This window comes from Notolepis coatsorum (genome assembly GCF_963971535.1).
Source record: "Notolepis coatsorum genome assembly, chromosome: 2".
Classification (NCBI taxonomy): domain Eukaryota; kingdom Metazoa; phylum Chordata; class Actinopteri; order Aulopiformes; family Paralepididae; genus Notolepis; species Notolepis coatsorum.
The window spans coordinates 61,158,759-61,172,582 of NC_140166.1; the positions used below are offsets into that span (position 1 = coordinate 61,158,759).

Genomic DNA, 13,824 nt, shown 5'->3' on the forward strand with positions numbered 1-13,824 from the left:
GGCTATAGCCTGGTTAGCACGCACACGCACACGCACACACAGACACGCACGCGCACGTGGTGGTTGAGAGTAGTCGGCTGGGCTGGGCTGGATGGGGGACGGCCATTCTTCTGTGCTGCCTCCTCCACACAGGGTCCAGGATCTGCATATGAATGCTGCCTTCTGCTGCTCTGCTCTGCTGTCGCACGCCGAGGGGCCTCCGCTCCACACATGCTCCCCTGTGTGTGTGTGTGTGACGTGTCGTGTGTGTGTGTGTGCGTGTTGAAGAGGTTGGACTGTGTCAATAAGCTATCTCTCTAACTGTGTGTTTGTTTTGTTTGCACGTGTGTGCTTGCGTGCATGTGCAAGGGATGGTGGCTGTGTGTGTGTGTGTGTGTGTGTGTGTGTGTGTGTGTGTGTGTGTGTGTGTGTGTGTGTGTGTGTGTGTGTGTGTGTGTGTGTGTGTGTGTGTGTGTGTGTGTGTGTGTGTGTAAAAAAATATGGTGTGTGTGTGTAAAGGGAGATGGTAGCTTGGCGAAGGTGCCAAGGGCTGCAGCCTGTCACAGGCGTTTAATGACATATCTGCTAGCTGTCTTGACCTACATCCAGAAGGCCGTAGCGTGCGTAACATGTGTGTCCTTTTGTCCTCCTCTCCGCTGCCGCTGTAGCAGAGCCCTTCTCCTGATGGTAGGAGGGAGCACACTGGGCTATTTTGATGAGTCACTCAACCGCACAAAAACAGGAGGCAAACCCCCCCCCCCCCTTCCCCTCTCCTCTCCTCTCCTCTTCCATAGGTCTCTGAAAACACTCCTCCATTGCATCACTCACACAAAAAAATCCCGCAATGTGACCAGTGCTACGGAGTTTGGATGTACTCTGATTACACTACCCCCCCCCCCCCCTGTTGTTTTGCTCTGATAAGCAGCCAGGTCTTTGACTCTCACCCCCCCCCCCCCCCCTCTGTATCCAGCTTGGTTGTTAGCAACATGCTAACCGCAACGAGCAGGTATCAGTCCTCTACGACAATTCATGTATATTTGTTTAACCCTTTCACTACCACACTACCAAATGGTTAACCATGGGGAGGTGTAGTCTGACGTCACTGGTTGTTCCACCCGTATAGAGATTCATCATTGGGAAAATGGATTATCGGCTATTGTAACAATTCTGCTGCATGAACATTGGCAAGCTTTCCATTTTTGCACAAAATTTGTTCCCTTCTACCACTAACATGATATTTTTGGTTGAAATAAAGGTAGTTATAAGGTTTTTAATTTGTCGTAAAAAAAGAACTACAATTACCAGTAGGCAGCCTGTTGTTCACTTGGCAGCCTGTTCAGTGCTGTCGCCTTATCCACTTCACGGCCAGCTAGCTAACGTTAACGTTACCTCGCTAAACGTACTAGACGTTAGCAATGTCTACTGTCGTTAACCATTTTTTCGGCGTTTCGGGACCGAGTAAAATGTGCAGGTCCTCTTCTCAGACCTGTGCACTGCATGCATCATGCCGGCTAGCTAGCTACACGTCACGGTCGGCTGATGCCACAATAGCTAACTAACATTACAAGCTCAAAAACCTTATAACTACTACTGTTGTGTCCATAAGTTCCCTGGCAGAATACTTTGTCTGTGAGGACAAAAGTAAATAAGAACGATATATATATAACGCTGTATAGTAGGGCTGCAACTAATGACTATTTTGGTAGTCGACTAATCTGTCAATAATTTTTTCGATTAATCGACTAATCGAAAAACAATTATATTTATAAAAAAAAATAGATATAATTTTTTTTCTTTTTTTTTCACTACCTATCTTTGTGAAAGTGGCTTCTCAGCTCTGGTCCAGCTGAAGACAGAGCAGAGGAACAGATTGGACATTGAGCATGACCTCAGAGTTGCTTTGAGACTCTTGTCAGGACCAAACAACATCCCCAGTTATCCCATTAGTTCCCCCAAACTTACTGTCGGTCTGTTATGTTAAGCTAAGAAGTCTTCAGCTTCATTTTTTAATGACTAATCGACGCAACAATATCTCGTCGATGATTTTTCACTAATCGTTGCAGCCCTACTGTATAGCATATTCTCTAAAAAGTATACAAAGAGGAGATAACCATTTTAAATCGGGGCATGTAGAGCCCACCGTAAAAACAATAACGTTATAAACTATACACTATGTACAACGAAACAATGATTTAAATTAGTATTTACAGTGATTTAATATGCAGTGAATACAAGTAATGATAACGTGGTTGTTGCTTATAGAAATGGTGTTTGGCTTCATCTGATAAATGGATATGATCACCAGAGAGATACTAGCCACAGATTCAAGGTCAGTTATTTTCCCATTGTACGAATTGTTAAGCTTATGGAATGTAAGGGAGATCTGATCCTAGGTCTGTGACTACAGGCACGAGGCTACGCTGTGGTGACGTCACTCAGCAGCGCCAAATAGCAGTGTAGTTTCCCAGCGAACGAAAACATAAATGTTGTTATTTTGCTACCTTTACGATTCATTGTGAATATTTTCATGTTGAGCTATAGATTGTGGATAAATACACACACACGCACACAAACACACACATACACACACATGCACATACATACAAACACACACAAACATACAAACATACAAACATACACACACACACACACACACACTGGGCTGTGTGTGTGTGAGACAGGGAGAGGTGGGGGGGGGCTGTGTGTGTGTGAGACAGGGAGAGGTGGGGGGGGGGGCTGTGTGTGTGTGTGAGACAGGGAGAGGTGGGGGGGGCGCTGTGTGTGTGTGAGACAGGGAGAGGTGGGGGGGGCTGTGTGTGTGTGACAGGGAGAGGTGGGGGGGGGGGGGGGGGGCTGTGTGTGTGAGACGGGGAGAGGTGGGTGTGTGCTGATAAAATGGGACCTTTGTGGAGGAAACTTGAGTAGGCCGGGGGTTTTGGGGGTTTGGTTTGGGGCTCGCTGCACATTCTCATGCGTTTCTCATCTCTCCCTTCTCCCCAGTCTCAATGCGCTCCTTGTCCCCTGAGCGGCCCTGCTGTGGCGGACCCCCAGCCCCCTCTCCGCTACTGGTAAGACTCGGGTAAGCACCAGCACCCCAAGCCCTAGAGAACCTGCCCTGTTAGCCCAGTCCTGAGGGCTAGCCCAGGCCTACTGTTAGCCCAGGCCTACTGTTAGCCCAGGCCTACTGTTAGCCCAGGTCTACTGTTAGCCCAGGTCTACTGTTAGCCCAGGCCTACTGTTAGCCCAGGTCTACTGTTAGCCCAGGTCTACTGTTAGCCCAGGCCTACTGTTAGTCCAGGTCTACTGTTAGCCCAGGCCTACTGTTAGCCCAGGTCTACTGCTAGCCCAGGCCTACTGTTAGCCCAGGCCTACTGTTAGCCCAGGCCTACTGTTAGCCCAGGCCTACTGTTAGCCCAGGTCTACTGTTAGCCCAGGTCTACTGTTAGCCCAGGTCTACTGTTAGCCCAGGTCTACTGTTAGCCCAGGCCTACTGTTAGCCCAGGACTACTGTTAGCCCAGGTCTACTGTTAGCCCAGGCCTACTGTTAGTCCAGGTCTACTGTTAGTCCAGGCCTACTGTTAGTCCAGGTCTACTGTTAGTCCAGGTCTACTGTTAGCCCAGGTCTACTGTTAGCCCAGGTCTACTGTTAGCCCAGGTCTACTGTTAGTCCAGGTCTACTGTTAGCCCAGGCCTACTGTTAGCCCAGGCCTACTGTTAGCCCAGGCCTACTGTTAGCCCAGGTCTACTGTTAGCCCAGGTCTACTGTTAGCCCAGGTCTACTGTTAGCCCAGGTCTACTGTTAGCCCTACTGTTAGCCCTACTGTTAGTCCAGGCCTACTGTTAGCCCAGGCCTACTGTTAGCCCAGGCCTACTGTTAGCCCAGGTCTACTGTTAGCCCTACTGTTAGCCCAGGCCTACTGTTAGCCCAGGCCTACTGTTATCCCAGGTCTACTGTTAGCCCAGGTCTACTGTTAGCCCAGGTCTACTGTTAGCCCTACTGTTAGCCCAGGTCTACTGTTAGTCCAGGTCTACTGTTAGCCCAGGTCTACTGTTAGTCCAGGTCTACTGTTAGCCCAGGTCTACTGTTAGCCCAGGTCTACTGTTAGCCCAGGTCTACTGTTAGCCCAGGTCTACTGTTAGCCCAGGCCTACTGTTAGCCCAGGTCTACTGTTAGCCCAGGCCTACTGTTAGCCCAGACCTACTGTTAGCCCAGGTCTACTGTTAGCCCAGGTCTACTGTTAGCCCAGACCTACTGTTAGCCCAGGCCTACTGTTAGCCCATGCCTACTGTTAGCCCAGGTCTACTGTTAGCCCAGGTCTACTGTTAGTCCAGGTCTGCTGTTAGCCCAGGTCTACTGTTAGTCCAGGTCTGCTGTTAGCCCAGGTCTACTGTTAGTCCAGGTCTGCTGTTAGCCCAGGTCTACTATTAGCCCAGGTCTACTGTTAGCCCAGGTCTACTGTTAGCCCAGGTCTACTGTAAGCCCAGGTCTACTGTTAGCCCTACTGTTAGCCCAGGTCTACTGTTAGCCCAGGTCTACTGTTAGTCCAGGTCTGCTGTTAGCCCTACTGTTAGCCCAGGCCTACTGTAAGCCCAGGTCTACTGTTAGCCCTACTGTTAGTCCAGGCCTACTGTTAGCCCAGGCCTACTGTAAGCCCAGGTCTACTGTTAGCCCTACTGTTAGTCCAGGTCTACTGTTAGTCCAGGTCTACTGTTAGTCCAGGTCTACTGTTAGCCCAGGTCTGCTGTTAGCCCAGGTCTACTGTTAGCCCAGGTCTACTGTTAGCCCAGGTCTACTGTTAGCCCAGGCCTACTGTTAGCCCAGGTCTACTGTTAGTCCAGGTCTACTGTTAGTCCAGGTCTACTGTTAGCCCAGGTCTACTGTTAGTCCAGGTCTACTGTTAGCCCAGGCCTACTGTTAGCCCAGGTCTACTGTTAGCCCAGGTCTACTGTTAGCCCAGGTCTACTGTTAGCCCAGACCTACTGTTAGCCCAGGTCTACTGTTAGCCCAGGTCTACTGTTAGCCCAGGTCTACTGTTAGCCCAGACCTACTGTTAGCCCTACTGTTAGCCCAGGTCTACTGTTAGCCCAGGTCTACTGTTAGTCCAGGTCTGCTGTTAGTCCAGGCCTACTGTTAGCCCAGGCCTACTGTTAGCCCAGGTCTACTGTTAGCCCTACTGTTAGCCCAGGTCTACTGTTAGTCCAGGTCTACTGTAAGCCCAGGCCTACTGTTAGCCCAGGCCTACTGTTAGCCCAGGTCTACTGTTAGTCCAGGTCTACTGTTAGCCCAGGTCTACTGTTAGCCCAGGTCTACTGTTAGCCCAGGTCTACTGTTAGCCCAGGCCTACTGTTAGCCCAGACCTACTGTTAGCCCAGGTCTACTGTTAGCCCAGGTCTACTGTTAGCCCAGGTCTACTGTTAGCCCACGCCTACTGTTAGCCCAGGTCTACTGTTAGCCCAGGCCTACTGTTAGCCCAGGTCTACTGTTAGCCCAGGTCTACTGTTAGCCCAGGTCTACTGTTAGCCCAGGTCTACTGTTAGCCCACGCCTACTGTTAGCCCAGGTCTACTGTTAGCCCAGGCCTACTGTTAGCCCAGGTCTACTGTTAGCCCAGGTCTACTGTTAGCCCAGGTCTACTGTTAGCCCAGGTCTACTGTTAGCCCAGGTCTACTGTTAGCCCAGGTCTACTGTTAGCCCAGGTCTACTGTTAGCCCAGGTCTACTGTTAGCCCAGACCTACTGTTAGCCCAGGTCTACTGTTAGCCCAGGCCTACTGTTAGCCCAGGTCTACTGTTAGCCCAGGTCTACTGTTAGCCCAGGTCTACTGTTAGCCCAGGTCTACTGTTAGCCCAGGTCTACTGTTAGCCCAGGTCTACTGTTAGCCCAGGTATACTGTTAGCCCAGGTCTACTGTTAGCCCAGGTCTGCTGTTAGCCCAGGTCTGCTGTTAGCCCAGGCCTACTGTTAGCCCAGGTCTACTGTTAGCCTACTGTTAGCCCAGGTCTACTGTTAGCCCAGGTCTACTGTTAGCCCAGGTCTACTGTTAGCCCAGGTCTACTGTTAGCCTACTGTTAGCCCAGGTCTACTGTTAGTCCAGGTCTACTGTTAGCCCAGGTCTACTGTTAGCCCAGGCCTACTGTTAGCCCAGGCCTACTGTTAGCCCAGGCCTACTGTTAGCCCAGGCCTACTGTTAGCCCAGGTCTACTGTTAGTCCATGTCTACTGTTAGCCCAGGCCTACTGTTAGCCCAGGTCTACTGTTAGCCCAGGCCTACTGTTAGTACAGGTCTACTGTTAGCCCAGGTCTACTGTTAGCCCAGGTCTACTGTTAGCCCAGACCTACTGTTAGCCCAGGCCTACTGTTAGCCCTACTGTTAGCCCAGGTCTACTGTTAGCCCAGGCCTACTGTTAGCCCAGGTCTACTGTTAGTCCAGGTCTGCTGTTAGTCCAGGCCTACTGTTAGCCCAGGCCTACTGTTAGCCCAGGCCTACTGTTAGCCCAGGTCTACTGTTAGCCCTACTGTTAGCCCAGGTCTACTGTTAGTCCAGGTCTACTGTAAGCCCAGTTCTACTGTTAGCCCAGGCCTACTGTTAGCCCAGGTCTACTGTTAGTCCAGGTCTACTGTTAGCCCAGGCCTACTGTTAGCCCAGGCCTACTGTTAGTCCAGGTCTACTGTTAGTCCAGGTCTACTGTTAGTCCAGGTCTACTGTTAGCCCAGGCCTACTGTTAGCCCAGGCCTACTGTTAGTCCAGGTCTACTGTTAGCCCAGGTCTACTGTTAGCCCAGGTCTACTGTTAGCCCACGCCTACTGTTAGCCCAGGTCTACTGTTAGCCCAGGCCTACTGTTAGTCCAGGTCTACTGTTAGCCCAGGTCTACTGTTAGCCCAGGTCTACTGTTAGCCCAGGCCTATTGGGAAAACACAAACAAAAGCACAGAGCAAAATGCAGTGCTATCTGGCTCTAAATCGACAGTACACCATAGCAGTTTATTTGAGCATGGTGACTGATCAACAACTAAAAAGAACCTTGACAAAATACAGACTGAGTGAGCACAGCCTCGCTGTTGAAAAGGGGAGGCACAGGAAAACCTGGCTTCCTGCAGAGCAAAGGCTGTGCTGTCATTGCATCCTCAGTGAGCCTGAAACTGAGTTGCACTTCCTCACCAAATGTGAAAAATATAAATATATTAGAGAAACGCATTTAATTTTTTTTTTAATTAATAACAAAAGGCTTTCTCGCACTACCAGATACAGAAAAACTACCAGTCCTACTAGGGGAGGACTCAACAAGCTGTGAGCTAGCAGCAGCCTATGTTGCTGCCTGCCACAAACTGAGGGACAGTGAGTGACAGTCACCTGACATGTTTACGCCGTAATATTTGATTTGAAAGTTTTATTTTACGATGATATTTTGTATGTACTTATATCTGTTTGTAATCCATGTTTATGTTTAATATTGCTTTGGCAACATGTAGAAGTACGTCATGCAAATAAAGCCAATTGAATTGATACAGTCCTATCACTGGGCACGTCCCACACACACACACACACGTCCGTCAGTCTGCATACCTGTCTCGCTGTGTGTCGTTGGGAGCGTGTAATTCGTGGTGGACTCTCTGTATGATAGGTTTCTCCTCCGTGACACACACATCTCTCTCTCTCTCCTCTTTTCCTCTCCTTTTTTCACCCCCTCTCTCTTTTCCCCTCGCTCCTCCCCCAAAGTAAAGAGTGTTTTCCATAGAGAGTGGGCGTTTGCGCTGGGCCATCAACAGGAAATTCCAGGCTTAGAGTGTGGGGGTGGGGACGGTCGAGAGACAGACAGGCGGAGAGAGAGAGAGAGAGAGAGGGGGGGTGGTATGGAGGGGAGGGTGAGAGAGCATGGCTTTGCTTGGCAGCTTGAAGAGAGAGAGAGAGAGAGAGAGAGGACCCAGAGGCCTGTTCCTCTCTCTCTCTCTGGCTGTAGTTTGTGCTGTGTAAGGCTTCCTGCATGGATCACTCACATGGACTACAGCATGACAAGAGAGAGGCGCTGTGCTGCTTACTGCTGTCTATCTGCTCTCCCCTCTTTCTCTCTCCCCTCTTCGCCTCCTCTGTTCTCCCTGCTCTCTCTGTTCCCCCTGCTCTCTTTCTCTTTCTCTCTGCTCTCTCTTTCTCTCTGCTCTCTCTTTCTCTCTGCTCTCTCTTTCTCTCTGCTCTCTCTTTCTGCTCTCTCTTTCTCTGCTCTCTTTTTCTCTGCTCTGCTCTCTTCTTGTTCTCTATCCTCTCTGCTTTCTCTCCTATCTGCGCTCTCTGCTCTTCATCCTCCCTCTGCTCTTTCTTTCGCTCTGCTCTCTCTTTCTCTCTGCTCTCTTTCTCTGCTCTCTCTCCTCTTCTCCTTCTCTGCTCTCTGCTCTCTCTCCTTGTTCTCTCTCCTCTTTGCTTTCTCTCCTGCGCTCTCCTCTCTCTGCTCCCCATATCATCTTTCTTTATCCTCTGATTTATCTCCTCTGTGCTCTTTCTCTGCTCTCTTTCTCTCTGCTCTCTTTCTCTCTCATCTGCTCTTCCATCTCTGCTCCCCCATCATCTTTCTCATCTCTCTGCTCCTCCTATCATCTTTCTCTCCTCTCTGCTCTCTCCCCTCTCTGCTCCCCCTATCATCATTAAATCTCCTCCCTCTGCTCTCTCCCTCTTCCTCTCCCCCTCCCTCTCTCCCTCCCTCCCTCTCTCCCTCCCTCCATCCCAGCTCCCACCAAGTGTCCTATTGCCGTCCACATAATACAAAGCCATAATAACCCATTATTGGCAATTTAGCAGTGTGCATTTTCTGCAGGAAGATGGCTCCCTGTTCTTTCCTGGCAGTAGCGGTAATGTCTGGCAGTGACTTCCTGGATAAGTAGTGTCTTAGTCGTCTACTGCAGCAGGAACCAAACGGTGCATTGCATTGGAATTGATGGCTGTAATCTTATTGTCCCCATACATTGTGTCCAATCCATGCTGAGCTAATAGCGCCAAGTCCACAGTTGACATGATCAGTAATTGATGTTGTTGGTACATTTCCTCATCATCCTCTCTGATGTTACTGTGTTACTCTGCGGTAGGGCTGCAATGGGTTATGGGTAAACGCTTTAATTTACTAAATTGCTAATGTAATTGGTGATAGCTGTTGTCTGCAGATGTGTGTGTGTGTGTGTGTGTTTGCTTAAATGCAGAGTGGTGATACCTTGTGAACAGCGGAACACAAATTCCCTCAGGCACGCGCGCCTCTTCCAATTACTGCAGTTTCCATTCTCTCTCCATGTCTCTCTCTCTCTCTCTCTCTCTCTCTCTCTCTCTCTCTCTCTCTCTCTCTCTCTCTCTCCCCCCCCCCCTCTCCCACTCACTTATTCAAACACACACCCACATTAAGGTTGTTACAATTGTCCAATCTCAAACCCTGCCCTCATTTCTTGATCCTCCAATCACAACTGTTGCTTTCTTCTGACATACCTTTGTTTGTCAGAAATGGGAATCGACAGTTGTGATTGGAGGATCAAGGGAAATGGGTGAGATGGGTCAATTAATTCCCAGATTTGACTTTTACGGCGGATTGTGATCGTTGTGACAACACAACACACACCAAGAGCTAAAACAGACTTCCAAACAGAGTTTCCTTTTCTGTATGGTGCTTTATTTCCAGCTCAATATGGGGTTTTACAAGTTGATACTTCCCTACTCATACACACCACAGCTACCTGCTAATACGCTAGCTTCACAGCAACAACGTAACATCCGGTCCGTCCTCCCCCACATCTCCCGGGGGGAAACAGCACCCCCAGCATAACAGTGGTGCCCCTAAGACCATACAACTAGAGCGACACACAAAACCCCAGAACATTACAATAATTCACCCACGGAACGATGTGTTGGGGATAAGGGTTCCCCACGGACAATTATGTTTGTTACTTTCCTGTCAGCAAACGAGTTCCTGTTAGCTAGCAAGTAAACAGTGTTGAAGTTGAATAAACATTTAGCAAGATTTTACTTTGCAAAACTACATCGTGTGTCGTCGTTTAAAACTCTTGACTTGACATGGCATGAATAAATTTGTCACGTCAGTGTCGCATGGATTTCCATTAACGTGACGTCTCGTCTCGGTTTCGTCAGGGGAAGAAGCTTCGTTGACGACCATATTTAGTCATCATCTTCGTTGACTGAATTAACACTGCTCTTGTGGGTCCGTTGTGCCCAAGTTTATCCAGATGTCTTGAGATGAGAGGTCATGCCCACCATGCCATTAAAACCCTGAGAGCACCCAGGAAGCTCCTTTTTCTGTGTCTGATTTTGTCTGTCTGATATTTTTTATTTTTTCCTCCACGAGTATTTCACGATCACTTGAGTATAGCATGCGATCAATCGATCTGTATTTTTCTTTAAAATGCCCATCCCTAACTTCTACCCCTGTGAGGACCAACACAATGAGTGAAGTGTGTGTCCTCAGAGAACCAATTTGTGTAGCAGGGAGAGAATGTTTTACATCTAGGCCTCTTAAAAGCTTCCCCCCCCCCCCCCTCACTCGCTCGCTCACTCCCTCTCAGGCCTGCGGTCGAGAAGAAGCCAGCTTCTTTATCATCATTAGCTGTGTCTTTACTGGCAGCTCCTGAAGCCTCTTCCTCTTGTTCCCCAGCTTTTATCTCCAGCTAACCCTCCACATTGTACAGCCGGCCATCTATCGTATGCAGTGCTAGCTCTCACGTTCACCACCACCGCCGTGCGTGCGCTAAGCGGCTCTTTATCCAGAGCGGTTACAATGGGAGCCGATCCAGGTGCCATTTCTGTGTAAAGATGGCGGTGAAATGAAGGGTGGGTCGGGGGAATGGCTGCAGCAAACGCCATGGTTACCATCTCACCCACCACTACGAGCACACCTGCCCCCCTCTATAAGCAGGCCCCTCTCTATAAGCAGGCCCCGCCCCCCTCTATACGCAGGCCCCGCCCCCTCTATAAGCAGGCCCCGCCCCCCTCTATAAGCAGGCCCACCCCCTCTATAAGCATGCCTACCCCCCTCTATAAGCAGGCCTACCCCCCTCTATAAGCAGGCCTACCCCCCTCTATAAGCAGGCCTACCCCCCTCTATAAGCAGGCCCCCGCCCCCCTCTATAAGCAGGCCCCCACCCCCCTCTATAAGCAGGCCCCGCCCCCCTCTATAAGCAGGCCCCGCCCCTCTATAAGCAGGCCTACCCCCCTCTATAAGCAGGCCTACCCCATAAGCAGGCCCCCGCCCCCCTCTATAAGCAGGCCCCCGTCCCCTCTATAAGCAGGCCCCGCCCCCCTCTATAAGCAGACACCACCCCCCTCTATAAGCAGGCCTACCCCCCTCTATAAGCAGGCCTACCCCCCTCTATAAGCAGGCCTACCCCCCTCTATAAGCAGGCCCCGTCCCCTCTATAAGCAGGCCCGCCCCCCTCTATAAGCAGACACCACCCCCCTCTATAAGCAGGCCTACCCCCCTCTATAAGCAGGCCCCCGCCCCCCTCTATAAGCAGGCCCCCGTCCCCTCTATAAGCAGGCCCCCGCCCCCCTCTATAAGCAGACACCACCCCCCTCTATAAGCAGGCCTACCCCCCTCTATAAGCAGGCCTACCCCCCTCTATAAGCAGGCGCCGCCCACCTCTATAAGCAGACACCACCCCCCTCTATAAGCAGGCCCACCCCCCTCTATAAGCAGGCCCCGTCCCCTCTATAAGCAGGCCCCGTCCCCTCTATAAGCAGGCCCCGCCCCCCCTCTATAAGCAGACACCACCCCCCTCTATAAGCAGGCCTACCCACCTCTATAAGCAGGCCTACCCACCTCTATAAGCAGGCCCCCCCCGGCCCTCAGCTGTCTGTACTCTGCAGTAGCAGGTTATCCGCCCCCCCACCCGGCCCTGCCCACTGATTTATAATTCATCTGGGATCCTGCCTCCCTGCGCTCTGCTGCACCAAGACACCATTACCATTCTGTTTGGTCCCCCGCTACGCTAGGAACGTGTGTGTGTGTGTGTGTGTGTGTCGAGGCAGGATTCCAGTCGCTGTCCCAGCCGCCTGATTGCTTTTACCAACGCGTTCGTGTTTCCGCGTCTCTGATTGGCCAGGTCATGTGACATGTACGCCCAATCGTGGGACCGCAAGTTTCTACACTGGTTAAGCTTAGGCGCTCCTTCGAAGTTGGTTACGGTTAGAGTTTGTCTTAGAGCAGGGCGATAGAACGCCTGCCCTGATTCCAAACTCTAACCTTAACCAACTTCGAAAGAGTTTCCTAAGCTTAACCAGTGATAAACTAGGCGTTAGGTAGTTTGCAGGCTGTTCGACCCGGAAATAGGCGCAGAACTTGCCGTCCCACGATTGGCGCACATGTCACATGACCTGGCCAATCGGAGCGCAAAACGGGAACCCGGAAACACGAACGCGTTGGTAAAAGCATAGACGCCTTCCAGCCAGCGAGGCTCCATGAGGACTGTCTGTTATTGTAACTGTGTGTGTGTGTGTGTGTGTGTGTGTGTGTGTGTGTGTGTGTGCATACTGCTGTGTCTCTGTCAGTATGGGGATCACGTTGCCGTGGTTGTTGTTTTGGTCGGTGCTCTTCTCTCCGCGGTGCTGCCTGCCGAGTCATCCGCCGATCTCTCGTCCTCGCGGCCCCTGTTCTGCACCGATCTCTCCTCCTCGTGGCCCCTGTTCTGCACCGATCTCTCCTCCTCGTGGCCCCTGTTCTGCACCGATCTCTCCTCCTCGTGGCCCCTGTTCTGCACCGATCTCTCGTCCTCATGGCCCCTGTTCTGCACCGATCTCTCGTCCTCGCGGCCCCTGTTCTGCACCGATCTCTCGTCCTCGCGGCCCCTGTTCTGCACCGATCTCTCCTCCTCGTGGCCCCTGTTCTGCACCGATCTCTCGTCCTCATGGCCCCTGTTCTGCACCGATCTCTCCTCCTCGTGGCCCCTGTTCTGCACCGATCTCTCCTCCTCGTGGCCCCTGTTCTGCACCGATCTCTCGTCCTCATGGCCCCTGTTCTGCACCGATCTCTCCTCCTCGTGGCCCCTGTTCTGCACCGATCTCTCGTCCTCGCGGCCCCTGTTCTGCACCGATCTCTCGTCCTCGCGGCCCCTGTTCTGCACCGATCTCTCGTCCTCGCGGCCCCTGTTCTGCACCGATCTCTCCTCGTGGCCCCTGTTCTGCACCGATCTCTCGTCCTCGCGGCCCCTGTTCTGCACCGATCTCTCCTCCTCGTGGCCCCTGTTCTGCACCGATCTCTCGTCCTCATGGCCCCTGTTCTGCACCGATCTCTCCTCCTCGTGGCCCCTATTCTGCACCGATCTCTCCTCCTCGTGGCCCCTGTTCTGCACCGATCTCTCGTCCTCGCGGCCCCTGTTCTGCACCGATCTCTCGTCCTCATGGCCCCTGTTCTGCACCGATCTCTCGTCCTCATGGCCCCTGTTCTGCACCGATCTCTCGTCCTCGCGGCCCCTGTTCTGCACCGATCTCTCGTCCTCGCGGCCCCTGTTCTGCACCGATCTCTCGTCCTCGCGGCCCCTGTTCTGCACCGATCTCTCGTCCTCGCGGCCCCTGTTCTGCACCGATCTCTCCTCCTCGCGGCCCCTGTTCTGCACCGATCTCTCCTCCTCGTGGCCCCTGTTCTGCACCGATCTCTCCTCCTCGCGGCCCCTGTTCTGCACCGATCTCTCCTCCTCGCGGCCCCTGTTCAGCACCGATCTCTCGTCCTCGCGGCCCCTGTTCTGCACCGATCTCTCCTCCTCGCGGCCCCTGTTCTGCACCGATCTCTCGCTCCGGAGAATCCTGGCCGTAGCTGGAGGCTACTCGAGTACACACAGACAGTGGAGCTGGTTGCATATAGCGAGCATTTT

At 51.9% G+C, this 13,824-nt stretch overlaps 1 protein-coding gene across 3 annotated transcripts in view; it reads left to right on the top strand.

The window, feature by feature from the left end:
- Positions 1-13,824, top strand: part of ankrd11 (ankyrin repeat domain 11) — a 323,098-nt gene that overhangs the window by 206,193 nt on the left and 103,081 nt on the right. For 2 of the 3 annotated variants that reach the window (XM_084308736.1, XM_084308738.1), the window contains exon 3: positions 2,980-3,058. The gene's annotated coding sequence lies outside the window, so the exon portion shown is untranslated. The remainder of the gene's footprint in view (positions 1-2,979; positions 3,059-13,824) is intronic. The other variant, XM_084308737.1, reaches the window with a different exon arrangement.